Below are 13,326 nucleotides of genomic sequence, written 5' to 3' on the forward strand. Positions count from 1 at the left end.
AAAACGTTTTGTATTGTGACCCTTATTTAGGGTATTTTAATATATACCTTTTACAAGAAACTTGGTATTTTTGTGATTTATGGTATACAGCCAGCTACAGGAAGTTTATTTTCCTCCTGGATTTTATCTATCTTCATGTTTGTTCATACGATGCTTCATTTTCATGCAAAAAATAAAATATCTTAACGCTTACAAAGTATTCGAAATAAGTTTCTACACATTCATATAGAAACTTTGTCGAAATCTTTGTAGAATTAAGATGTTTTATTTTTTGCATGAAAACTAAGCATCACATGAAAAAAAGGAAGTTAGATTTTTTGTCACAAATTGAACGAGGAATTCAAGAAAGATTTTAATTTAAAATATTTCAGTGGCGTACCATTTTTATCTTTAAAAAATTTCAGACTATTACACCAAATTTCATTTGCACACCTCAACCGGTTTTAGAGCAATAAATAAGTCGTCAGTTTGTAATAAAAATTTTAACACCCCATATCTCGGAAACAAATGAAAATCGAATAACAACATATGAGTTATTTTTTAAAACTTTTATGTATATTATACAGTCTTAAAGTTTGGCGCGTTCCTCCCCACTCACCCTGTATAGTGTGTCAACATGCTGTGACTTTTCTAGACCATAATAATTTTGGTATTTAACTCTAATAGAACCAAAATTTGGGGTAACCAACCACAAATACAAATTTAAAAAAATATGATTTTAATTAACTTATGGACGTAGTGATTCTGTAAGTGCTCAACGTTTTTTTACACAACTAAAGTGATAAATCAAACTCAATAAAAGCGAACAGCTGTGTAATTTAGTTTCTGTTATGATTGGCTTCTTAAAAATTGCAATAAACAGTTCGATCAAAATTACCAAAGCTTGTTTAATGTAAATCGAACTGACCTTCAAAACTATTAAAAACTAATAAAGTCCTAAATAAGAATATGTATATATAGCAGCTGTATAGTCTACAGTCCGTCACTCTAATTTCAAGAAGAGTAATAGTCGTCACAATAGTTTTAAATAATGCAACATGTAACATTTTACTATTTTTCTTCGACTATTTAGGCTGATGCACTGTAAAGTATTAAAACACATAAGAAAACTTCTTTAAGTTCATTTCCCATGGACTAATTAAACTTATCAACGATTACGAAGATTTCTTACCCGTGGACTTACTAAAACCCCAATCCAATAAGAAGACTTTTAAGCCCACTTCACTTGGATTAATTAAGGACACTGCCATAAGTTTAGAGAATTAAAATTGTGCCAAATTTTGTACAACGAAGATCTCACAGTTAGTTAGAGCCGAAAAAGATCTCGAAATTTCTAAATTCCACTGGGTTACGCCCAATGGTTAAATCGATATTTCTTTCTCTTGTTGCACTTGTTTACATTTAACACATCCATTTAGTGGTCTTACCAATTTCTCAGTTTGGTTCCTACTAAACCAAATCATCGTTTAAAAAAATCTCATAAAATTTAATCTTCTATTTGCGTTTACATATATTTATATACTGTAAGTAAAAAGGTCTTAAGTCAAAATTATCGATTTTAAGTTTTTTAGTACGTTAAAAAATCGATAAAAAGTAATATAAATCGATTGATTTTCAGGTATATTTTGAAATTAATTATTAAATTCAACTAAGCATTGAAATTTAATCGCTTTCATTGCTCTTTATCGATTTTTTTAACATACTAAAAAATTTGTCAAAATCGATATTTTTGACTTGATACCTTTTTACTTATCAGTACAGATTTATTTAATTATATATCGTCTCTACCATTTCCAACTATCGAATGTAAAAAAATCGGGTTTTTCAGATTCGATAACTTGCCCTCGCATTATATGTGATACATCTTGTGGCAAATTCTCATTATTGTAGCTTGATTAGGATTGCGGGAAATATGCTGTTTAAACCATCGAATATAAACACTTTTTCATTTGGTTGACTGCAAACTGACGAAAATGGTTATATTCGATACTTTTGTTTTGTATAAATATAACTAAAGGTATATTTGTACAACGCTAAATGTCGAATGTGTCACATTCCTTAGTTTGTGTTGTAATTTATTCAACAGTTATTCAATTATAATCTGTAAACTGTTGAAAATGCTAAACTGCTGAAAAGAATAAAATGCACGTTTACAATTTGTGCGAATTTTGTTTCAGTATCGCTTCCAAGAAATTCTTGTGAGGCAGTTTATGATTTCATTTTAACGGATTTTCATTATTTGATTATACAGTTATTCGCTATTATACATTCGCTACTTTGAATCATCGGACCGAAACAGATCTTTGATTAATACAAAAAGCAAAGTAACGAATGTGTTTTTTTGGAAAGAAAAAAATGATAAGCAGTTCAAATTTGTTATCAATCTAACAAGGATTAAACATTACACAATGCGCTGACTTGGAGTCTCTAAAAAAAAGAGTTATTTTGCTCTCCTGAAAAGTACCACTTTTCACATTCGATAGTTGGAAAATGGCAGGGACGATATGTATGGTTCTGTTTTTTTTTCGAAATAATTTCATTCTAATTAAAGTTATCACAATTTCTATTTTCTTATCTCTCAAAATGTTTCCTTTACAAATTGACTATTTTTATTTTTTTTTCAAATATTCTTCTGATGTATTTTTAGGAAATCAATATATTTTTTAAAATATTTATGAAAAAATAAACTGAGAAATAAAGACTGAGATATAAGGTTTCAATCTACAAAGACATTGTTTATAAAGTGCCATTTAGAAATATAAATTGTCTTAGAAAATAGAAAGTCCTTAATATTCTTCCAGTCCTTATAGCTAATATTTTCGTTAATGATAATGTAGAGATCTGTACATTAAACTTTATATCAACTAGTTAAGCTTGGCATTTAGAATATACAATTCAAAGTAATCCATTAGATGCAGCCTCTTGTAAGCCTGTCTTTCCACAGCTCCAGACTGGTGCCACGCAAATGATGATAAGCTTTCGCAACTCCTTGTAGAACAATCCTTCCTTTCGAATTTGGGTCCCCCTATATTGACATTACCCTCTCCAGCGCAGCCGCCTTACAGATCACCTCCCGGACGTGCGCCTTTAACTCCATTCGTATGTAAGACCACCTCCATGTACTTGACGTACTTCCTAGGAGTGATCCACACACCCGTACATGGTTATTTATCCAGTCCTGGATCAGAACTCTTGTATACCATATCCGGAATAGGAATTCCAATAGTCCGACGATGCTACCAGCACCGCGAGATCATTCGCGAATGCGAAAGGGGTAAACTATTCTCCGAATTTGCAATCCTTAACCCCATTGTAAGACAGGTTTCATAGTACCGGACAAAGGACACCCCAGCCATAACATCTTATCACGCCTCTCTCAACCTAATTTTCCTCTCGAACAAATAATCCGGGACGATATTCATCAAATATGCGGGACAATTCCTCGCGACTAGAGGACCCAGCACAGAGGACCAATGCAACATATTAAAAGCATTTCGTATGTCGAAGAGGAGCAGAACCGCCCACGTGTTGCGGTCTCCACTCCCTCCAATCACCGCTTCTATCGTACTCTACCCTTGCAAAATCCATACTGTGCCTTGGAGACAAACTCCCAGACCTTTCTATCACCCTTTGATCCACTTACGCAACATCCTCTTGTACAATTTGCTTATGCTCGAAAGAAGACAAATAGGCCGATACTTTCCAACACCTCTAGGCATGAGTATGAGCCTCGAGATTTTCCAAGGCCCCGGAAACACCTGTGTCTCAAGCAGAGCATTCATGTGACCCACAAGCCACACAGGTCCCAATCATTCCAGACATTCTGTCTAGACCGGGATCTTTGCACAACTTGGAGGCCGAAACAAGTTTCTTTGGAGAGAAGGGTATACCTCGCTCTGTATTCACGGCCCTCCGCACACCATGCCAAGCCTTAAGCGGGAATAATCTTTGGACAACCTTCAGCAATAAGATCTAAGACTGTGAATTGGAAATATTCGATATCGCAGTAAGAATCGTCTGTTGAGTATGGGAATTCTTTAATAATCACTGTCAACTAAATACATACCATCATCTGATATCCATTCGCCTCTTTCGTCTTCCTAGTTTCTTTCAATTATCTAATATTTCTAACTAAATACCTTCTATCCAGCTTTTTGCTCTGATATGTTTTCTACTTTTATGATTTCGACATCTGGATTTGATATTCTTTGTATTGTTTGGACATGGCATCTGTTATAGTTGTGTACTTTACTTATTTCTTACTCTTTCTCTATGACACATCAATCTTTCTGCAGATTTCAAATAATCCATTTCTGTAGTCCGAAGCCCCTTCCGGTTGATTCTTGTAGATTAGATTTTGTTGCACCCTCATTCCCTTTATCCCAAATTTAAGTGCCAACCTAGATTTGCTAATTAAAGCCGAATTCCTCCAAATTCCCGCCAAATCTTCACATATTTATAAATAATTTACGTTATCAGTTGGTTCACATTGTATTAGTGCAACTGATAAGCTATATATCTTTTTAGACTAGCTAGTAATAATGGAAAGCCATGCTAGTTCTCAAAAAGACGTTAATATATTTTATGTAAGAAAGTGATAAAATTAAAATATCGTAGAATTAAATGAACACAAATGAAGAGTGTAATTAAATAATAGTCCAAGCACCAAAAACTAAGCAAAAATATTTTAAATGCTTTTTTAAACTTTAACCCGGCATTGATCGCTACATGAGATTTTCTGTCACGGTTTCAGAATATTGCACACAACTTTTTCCCTGGTAAATTGCACATGCTGTAGTTCCTTCTAGCCTCCTAATAATTATTATCCTTCCTCTACATTTTAATAGACTCGTCTGCTCAGATGGTGGCCCAGTTGACTTAGTATGGCCCAGTTGTTAAGTCAGTGCGCTTCACGTGAGATATTCTCTGATCTCACGACTACCGTGTATAATATCATTTAGTATTATTCTATATTGTAGCGTTAGTTTATTTTGTATTTGCAATATGAATCATGCAAAGATAATTTTAGAACTTGCCCTGTTGCAAGACAATAAAATAAAAGTACTATACTAAATTTAAAATCAAGATGCAGTAGAAATAAACAAACCAGGACACGTTAAATGATACTAGGAGCACTCCCGAATCATAATTTACAATGTATATACATTGTAAATCCCAAATCATGATTTCCAAAGTTTATACATTGTAAATTATGATTCGGTAGTGCTCCTAGTAGCATTTAACGTGTCTTAGTTTGTTTATTTCTACTGCATCTTGAATGTAAATTTAGTATAGTACAAATTTGAAATTTAAATATATTGAAATATTAATATTATTTCTACATTTTTAGATTAAAATGTACAAGCGCATCAACAGTCACATCGTGTAAAGCTAATAATAACTTTATTAAGTTTAAAATCTATTTTGAAAAATTTATATGTATATTGTATATGTGAGACAAAATCTCACGCGCTACGACTGACGTAACGGCTAACCTAGCGACCAATGCCGGGTCAACTGTATCAATGTCCTTTCAGACAATATAAAAAAGAACTAGTAGTTCTGTTGCCGTCCAATGCCTGCCGTTCTATGCCGTCTGTAGTAATTAATGTTTTAAATATGAAAAAGGCTAATCAAGTACTTGGCACTTGGACAGTGGTGTCATGGTGTCGGAACGCCGTTCCGGCACCATGATACCAGCAACAATTAAAATAAAATAAAAATTCCAGAATTTAAATATTTTTGAATTAAGCAAATGCATATACATTTTAAAATATGCAGACGTAACTTGTATTAAAAAAACATCAAGTAATATTTTACTTGTTAAAAAGTTAGTAAAAGTGCGTTCCGGCACTGCTAATTTTGCCATGACACCACTGCACTTGGACCATTATTATTAATAACATTTGTTCTGGGATATACACGGACTGCCATCTTGTAGAGAGTGGTATAAGTTTTAATTATGCTACTTACATTAGAACGTTGTAGGGCTTATTGGGCAGGACAGACCAGAGTTAAAGAAATATTGAATTTTGGCACTTGCAAAATTATTTACTTACATTCTTCAATTATTTTGGTTACTTTTAGAAGGAATACATTGTAGCTTCTTCACATTGAAGTTGTAAAATAGACTGTAAAATTATTAAATTTCTATGAGTAAAGTTGGAAATCATAGTCTATTTTCTCTAGTTGCAATGAAAATTACCCAGTGAAAAGTTTTCAGAATGAGCAATCAACTTAGGAGATTTAGATTCATACAATACGTTTAGTTTTCAATTAGATATAGGCCACTGAAGGAAGCGCTAACATCGGCAACGTTGCTTATTCCACTATCGTTGGTTAATCGCCGAATGACAGAGCTACGGAGTTAGAATCGGCGAGAATCGGGTGCATTAGTGTGTAAAGCGGGAACCGTCTGGTATTCGATGGCGCGCAGTGTTGCTGTTTATAAGGCGTATATCTAATTTAAAACTAAACATGCTGTATATATTTATTTAAAGTTAAAATACGTCACGTCTTCTGCACGGTACTTAAAAATATTTGGTCCATTGTAAACTTTGGATGAAATAATATTTCGAATTTAAATATAACCATCATTACTAATCAAAAGACTTAACCGTTGTTATTGGAAGACTGTGATCAACATTATTATATTATTACACTTATCCACATGTATATGACATTGTATATCTAGTTAGAGTAATTTTTTACTTCAAATATTTTTATATCTTAGTCTAGGCTATTTTGTGTTTAAGCAAAATATTTTATTTTCTATTGTAAGGGACCAATTTTGCGATTAAAAAGTTGTTTTTCTTTACTTGTTTACTTTTAACTCATGATTGCCTTATTTAGTCTGTGGCAGTTTTGTTAAGTCTCCTATCACGGCCTCTTGCAAATGGGGAATACTAGGTATTCGTACCCTCATAGAATAGAATAGAAAAGTGAGCAAGTAAGCCAGCAACTACCAATATCGACCGAACCACCGAACTAAACAAGAAAATCATCTAAAATAACAGATGGACAACAGGGAAGATGTAGCAATCTACCCCTTAAATCTGAAAGTCTGCATAAATAAGATTATAAAGAGAGAGGAGCACATATAAATCAAACTAGAAAAAGTAGCTATCGTTACCTGTTACATCTCACCCAGGCGAGACAAGGATGCATGTTGTCGCCAATTGTTTTTAATGCCTACTCGGAAGAGATCCTGAAAAAAGCTGGAAACGCTAGAGGGTCAAACTGGAATAAAGGTAAATGAAGTTCCCATTAATAGTCTAAGAGCTAGTAGACTCGGACAAACATAAGTTTGGGAATATGATTCATAACTCGATGATGCGCAGTGGTTCTTGTTTACTAGCGTTACCATGGAAACGGCCAATTTGCTGGTCGCCATTGTCGTAGTTAGAAGTGCATTACATATCGCAGAGAGTGTTTAACGATTTGATCGTGTTGGATATTTTATTAATAGTTTTTAGCTTAGTGTTTGGTATATTAATAGTAGTAATTAGTGTATTATTAAGACATTTAGTGTATCTCTAGTGTGTTAAGTTTAGTGATTAGTTATTTAACAATATGCCTCATAAAAAGATAGGAATCAAAGGGCTGGGATTGAATAGCCAAGCAAAGGCAATCATTTATAATGTTACTACATTTATGGAACAAGAGGCAGTACATTTCAAAACAACCGAAAACCTGTTAATACCTTTAAGTAAATCGACGTAAGTATTGTTAAAGTTAACAAATTATCTCGAACAAATTACAGGGGGAGAAAAACCGAATACAATAGGAGTGTCCTAATGGAAAGTTATGACATTCGTTTAAAACGAACAGAGTATTTAAAGCAGCTGATTAAATTTCGATCTGAGGTTAGAAACATAATTTATACTGATGAAACTTATACAGGGTGTTTGGTAAAGAATGGGCCGTAGCTTAACCTCAGGTTCTTGAGGTTAAAATAGGCCGATTTAAGCTAACTTACCTTAGTACAATGTTTATAATAACCGAGATACAGGGTGTCAAATTTAAACTTTTTTTTTATTTATTATTGAATATTTCCTGACAGGTATGAGATAACAACATGAAATTTGGTATGTGGGGGTTTTTTGGGTCGAGAAAACTAAATTCCCTACCAAAAATGATGGATTGCCCAGAGGGCGTCACATACGCCTTTCAGCACTCATTTATTACGTTCAATTTTTTTTATCCCTCATTCTGTATAATTTTGACATTAAAATTTTTATTCTCCTATTAGTTTTACTTAAAAAAGGTATACTTTTTTCATCTCCCTAAACTCAACCGTTTTCGAGATAAACGCATTTTAAATCTGCGATACACCATCATTTTTAGCATAATATTGTAGTTCCACCCGAAAAATAACTTAAAACCATAATAATTTGGCCAGTTCTCAAATTTATGTCGTTGCATCGCAAATTCCATTTGAAGAAATTTGCGATACATTTTTGGATAATTTTATGGTTTTAAGTTATTTTTCGGGTGTAACTACAATGATATTATGCTAAAAATGATGGTGTATCGCAGATTTAAAATGCGTTTATCTCGAAAACGGTTGAGTTTAGGGAGATGAAAGAAGTATACCTTTTTTAAGTAAAACTAACAGGAGAATAAAAATTTTAATGTCAGAATTATACAGAGTGAGGGATAAAAAAAATTGAACGTAATAAATGAGTGCTGAAAGGCGTATGTGGCGCCCTCTGGGCAATACATAATTTTTGGTAGGGAATTTAGTTTTCTCGACCCAAAAAACCCCCACATACCAAATTTCATGTTGTTATCTCATACCTGTCAGGAAATACTCAATAATAAATAAAAAAAAAGTTTAACTTTGACACCCTGTATCTCGGTTATTATAAACTTTGTACTAAGGTAAGTTAGCTTAAATCGGCCTATTTTAACCTCAGGAACCTGAGGTTAAGCTATGACCCATTCTTTACCAAACACCCTGTATACATAGCAGTCGTACTCCACCATATTACTGGGGAGATCAAAGTGGAAAAACGTTCAAGAAACCAATTTCTAATGGCAAAAGCCTGATTATTGTTCATGCTGGAGGAGAGACTGGATTTGTACCTAACGCTCTGTTAATTTCTAAATCAGGTACATGTTTTTAATTAAAAAGTTAATTTTAATAACAGTAACAATGATGTAAGCCATAATTACTTTTATAATTAAGTTTCACAGTAAACCAAATTCTACTGTTGAAAAAATTTCACAAAAGGCTGTCTATGAAACTAATAACAAGGCAAAGGTCGTTCGGCAAAAAGCTTTTGATAACGGAACATTAAGTAAAGATAATAATATAAAATTATTATTGTAATTCGCCGAGAAATCATCTAAAAAAATTTGTACAATAATTTCATATTTTTGCTTTCAGGATCCAAGAGTGGTGACTATCATGGCGATATGAACCACCTTAATTTTATGAAGTGGGTCAGAAGTCAGCTCTTACCCAAATTACCCAAAAACTCGGTTCTGATAGTTGACAATGCATCCTACCATAACGTAACAATGGAAAAAAATGTGACATCTGCCAGCCGTAAGGATATTATGGTAAAGTGGTTACAGAAAAAAGCATCCCTTTTCCAGTAAACTTAACCAAGCCAGAATTGTACAAAATTATACAAGTCCATAAACCACGTTTTCCACCTGTTTATGCATTAGATCATGAGCTTGAACAGCACGGACACAAAGTACTTTGCTTGCCTCCCTATCATCCTGAGTTGAACCCTATAGAAAAAATATGGGCTTTGGTAAAAGGTAGGGTGGCCAGTCATAATACAACAATCAACATAAATGATGTTGAAAATATAACGAAAAAAAAATTTTCAGAAGTGTTAATACAAGAATGGGGTAACATGTAAACACATAAACAAATATGAAGACACCCTAATAGAAAAAGAGCATTTGTTAGACGCTACGCTGGAAAACCTAAAATTTTTTATTAATACTGGTTCATCAGAAGAAAGCTTTTCTGAGGATGAGGACAGTGATTCAAATTCCAGAATAGATATCTTAGAATCATCCGAAGAATCGTAATTAAAACTTTGTTTAGAATTATTGTTTAGAAAATAAATACAGGGTGCGCCAAACCTCTGGTCTTCTTTGATTACGGCTAAACTATGAGATATACAAAAAAATGTTTATAACAAAACTAATGTGTATCAAAGAGGTCTATAATTTAAAATTTTTTTCAATTATACAGGGTGAGTCAGAACGACGGTATGAACCAAAGTTTTATTTTTTTAAATGGAACACCCTGTATATTAAATCATTTTTGAATATATTTAAAAATATGAAAAATTTGTATAAGGTCTTATAGGCCTAAAGTTAATAATTTTCGAAATATTTACATTTTTATTGAGAAAAATGGTAATATTTATAGGGTTGTGGATTATGTTTCCAAGGAAATAAAAATTTAGGTGATAGGTCAAAGTTTTTAAAATATAGTGTTATTTTTAAATATTTTAATATTTTTTACTTTTAGCCATAAAATATACAGTGTGATCACTATTTGCAAATACAAAATTTTCTCATTTTTTTTAAATGGGACACCCTGTATATTAGTTCTGCGTTTTGTAGTAAATATTACAACCTTTCTTTTGGTATAAGGTTGTATGTACCTAGCATGTTTCGTTTTGTAGATATTTTAAAAAAACTATAGATTTTACGTGTTTGCGGATTTTTTATTTAAATTTTTTTTTGCAAAAAAAAACAATTATAATCTGGTATTAGAAACATACACTAAAATATAAAATATGAAAATAAAAACGTAATTAAAGATTAAAATAAATCGTATGCTTGTACAACTCAATTGAATTTAATAACTTTAAATTATTTTACAAAAAATATTTTACCATATTAATAAATGCATAAATTAGTTACTAAATTAAATAAACAACCAAATTTAAAATCAACCGTAGTAATTTTTCTACTACAGCAACTTTCCTGTACCAAATTAATTGTTAGTTAAATTGTATTTAGTTAAACTTTTAATTTACCTTTTAAATTTACTTACATACATCTTGAGAATATAAAAATTATTATAAAGTATGCTTTGAAACAAATGAATGTTAAATGTATCATCCAAATTATTTATTAATATAAATAGTATTTACTGGTGTCACAAAAACTGGTAATACTTTTGTAGTTGAAATTTTTGTACAAATTTTTTATATTTTAAATTTTAATTTTTTAACCGAAAAATTTTTGGATATGACATTTGTTTTGGGCGAAACCATTAGAAATTATTACCAGCTTTTGTGACACGAGTAGGTACATAGATACTATTTACTTCTTAATATACTTCCATAACGTTCATTTGTTTCAAAGCATACTTTATACGTTCTCAATATGTAATAAATTAAAAAGTTATTAACTGATCTTACTCGTAAATACAATATAACTAACAATTAATTTGGTACAGGAAAGTTGCTGCGGTAGAAGAATTACTACGATTGATTTAAAATTTGGTTGTTTATTTAATTTAGTAACTAATTTATGTATTCATTAATAAGGTAAAATATTTTTTGTAAAATAATTTAAAGTTATTAAATTCAATTGAATTGTACTAGCATACGATTTATTTTAATCTTTAATTACGTTTTTATTTTCATATTTTATATTTTAGTGTATGTTTCTAAAACCAGATTATAATTATTTTTTTTGCAAAAAAATTTTTAAATAAAAAATCCGCAAAAACGTAAAATCTATAGTTTTTTTAAAATATCTACAAAACGAAACATGCTAGGTACATACAACCTTATACCAAAAGAAAGGTTGTAATATTTACTACCAAACGCAAAACTAATATACAGGGTGTCCCATTTAAACAAAATGAGAAAATTTTGTATTTGCAAATAGTGATCACACTGTATATTTTATGGCTAAAAGTAAAAAATATTAAATTATTTAAAAATAACACTATATTTTAAAAACTTTGATCAATCACCTAAATTTTTATTTCCTTGGAAACATAATCCACAACCCTATAAATATTACCATTTTTCTCAATAAAAATGTAAATATTTTGAAAATTATTAACTTTAGGCCTATAAGACCTTATACAAATTTTTCATATTTTTAAATAATATATTCAAAAATGATTTAATATACAGGGTGTTCCATTTAAAAAAATACAACTTTGGTTCATACCGTCGTTCTGACTCACCCTGTATAATTGAAAATAATTTTAAATTATAGACCTCTTTGATACACATTAGTTTTGTTATAAACATTTTTTTGTATATCTTATAGTTTAGCCGTAATCAAAGAAGACCAGAGGTTTGGCGCACCCTGTATATTAGAATTAGTAAAAATAAACACTTGTTTGTAATCCTTCCTTCCTGCCTGATAATGTTATTACATAACTGTAAGTATTGAGGAATTTGTCATATATTAAAGTACTCCTAATATTTTGCTCATTATTTTATCAAATGCAACTGATTATAGGCTTCATAATTATCACAAACTATGAAAATAAAAAGAAACAAATTCATTATTCGCTTTAATTAAATATAATTTAGGTACTATTATGATTTACTTATAAAAATTTATTTCAAATCTGCCGGTTTCCGTCCGCCACTGGCAGAAATGGTTTGCTTGTCTGCGCGAAACGCTACGTCGCAATCCCAAACTTATGTTTGTCCGAGTCTAAACTCTCCGACTAACGGTCTTCCTGTAAGGAGTTTTTAGCCTTGGTGTGCTATGAATTATCACTACAAAATTCTAGTCTTACAGGACGACCGTTAGTCGGAGGGTTCACTAGCTCTTAGACCAGTGGTTCCCAACCTTTTTCGGCCTACCGCCCATTTTTCCAAAAACAAAATACTTAACGCCCCCCATTCAAAAACTCTTCCATTCTTAAAATTAGTAACGCACTTTCATTCACAATTGTTTTACCTTTTTTGGGTCAAAGGCTACCTTAAATATGATTCGACGGCCCCTTAACTAATCCAAGCAACAACAAATTAAAAGAAAATGTTTTATTCAAAAATACAGTATTCATGTATTGATCAAACTTTAACTTAAATACATATCATAAAAAACAATATAATAATAATATAACATTTTTAATGAGAAGGCTGAGCTTGATGTAATGATAGTAATCTGTCAATATTTGGTTCCATACTTGTCATCAGCAATCTTAAATCACCGCGCTCCACTATGGACAGTCTATTCTCTTCTTTGTTAATAAATTGCTGACTATGCTAAATCCTCTTTCGGCTAAATACGATGAAGGAAAGGCAATGAAAAACTTCTTTGAAGCAGCCCATAAAGCTGGATATAATACTGAAATTTGACATTGCAGCC

This window comes from Diabrotica virgifera, chromosome 3 (assembly GCF_917563875.1).
Source record: "Diabrotica virgifera virgifera chromosome 3, PGI_DIABVI_V3a".
NCBI classification, from domain to species: domain Eukaryota; kingdom Metazoa; phylum Arthropoda; class Insecta; order Coleoptera; family Chrysomelidae; genus Diabrotica; species Diabrotica virgifera.